This window comes from Carex rostrata, chromosome 15 (assembly GCF_964058835.1).
Source record: "Carex rostrata chromosome 15, lpCarRost1.2, whole genome shotgun sequence".
Classification (NCBI taxonomy): domain Eukaryota; kingdom Viridiplantae; phylum Streptophyta; class Magnoliopsida; order Poales; family Cyperaceae; genus Carex; species Carex rostrata.
In genome coordinates, this window is record NC_135932.1 from 8463790 (window position 1) to 8465415 (window position 1626).

General features: G+C 30.8%; 1 long non-coding RNA gene across 1 annotated transcript; it reads right to left on the bottom strand.

The window, feature by feature from the left end:
• Positions 1–626: 626 nt before the first annotated feature.
• On the bottom strand, positions 627–1626 carry LOC144566833 (uncharacterized). Its single transcript, XR_013515292.1, has 2 exons — positions 1491–1626; positions 627–868 (listed from the first exon to the last, which is right to left on the bottom strand). It is a non-coding gene; the product is annotated as an uncharacterized LOC144566833 (long non-coding RNA).

Genomic DNA, 1626 nt, shown 5'->3' on the forward strand with positions numbered 1-1626 from the left:
AGACGTCCAGGATCCAAAACCAGTGTTAATTAAAATTAAATTTTGGTAATATTTGTTAGTTTAAAAAAATATAATTATTGGTGTGAACAAAAACAAAAGACATGACACTGTAGATTTACATTATAAAACATAACAAAAGCGTGATAACCAGGCACCCTGTTCACCAATTAATTGTCCCAAATAAATAACATTGGCATGAAAAGAAGCTTGTTTTTTTCATGATCATCACCAATTAATTGTCCCAAATAAATAACATTGGCATGAAAAGAAGCTTGTTTTTTTCATGAGTAATGATCATTGGTGTAGTTATAAAAAGAGATATTCAATGCACATATTAATGTTTACAATTTTTTTAATGGTAAATAATTGAACATATTAGTTCATATGGCACTTATATCTGAGAACTCGAGACTTCCTGACTTTTCTTCTATTCACACAAGCAAACAAACTAATTAATAGGGAATATGATTTTCTTCATTATTATAACGATACATAACATCAAGTACATCCAATCATTTGAAATATTATTTAAGTTATATGCGCTATCTTAATTTTTCAATCCAATCATTTGAGACATTAGAGGAGACCAAATCGATACATAACATCAAATACAAAGACCCACTTGCCCTTGTCATAACCTGGCCTATACAGTATTTCTATATACAAAAACAAGCAGCCCAATATTGTTTAACAATAGCAGGAAATTATTCTACTATCCTGGAGAACTTCAAATGGCATTCATCTACAAGGCCCACTTGCTTCCTTTTCCTGGAGAAGAATTTGAAACTGCTACTTTCATCCACAAATTGAGCTGCAGTTCTCTCTCTCAGTTCTCCAAAGTTTCATCTCTTTTTGCTCTTTCAATGACCTAACAAAAAAATACATATATAAATATATATTGTATATGAAGTAACAAATGTAAGTTAATATAGTTCTGGAAATTACTCCAGAAATGAAATTCATTGCTCAACTGGTATCTTGTACCTTTTTTTTTCAATACATTTACAGATAAAACCCAAAAATAAGATTCACAAATTTAAAAAGTTTTATCCTGTTAAACATTTCATGTACTTGCTACCATCTTAATTGAAAAAGTAAAAAAACTTTCTTCCTCAAGCTAGAATTGAACTAAAAGTTAGCATAAGAATAATACGAAGTATATGGAAATCTCAACTCTACTAAGCTTCTCTCACCAATATAAAAAAGAATGGTCAGTTTTAACATAATCTCCAAAAACTTTATGGAAATCTCAACTCTACCAGGCTTCTCTCATCGATATAAAAAAGAGGGAAAAACTGAAAATTGACAACAGTTCGATCATGCCTAGGGGCATTTTATATTTATCTTTATTTATTTTACTTTTAACAGTAAATTTAAAAGCATGGTTTTATTTGCAATTGACCCAAAAAGATCTCCGTGATTGAGATAGTAAAACATTTTGCAAATGCCCAACAATAATACTGAAGGTCTGGAGTGAAGGGATGAAATACCAAACGTCGGCCATAGAGATGAGTATTGGATAGAGATTGCATGGCATTTTGGGCTTCTTGTTTTGTGATATAATACACAAATGCAAATCCCCGGTGGATCCCAATTTTTCTTGGCAATGTAACATGCTTTATCTGA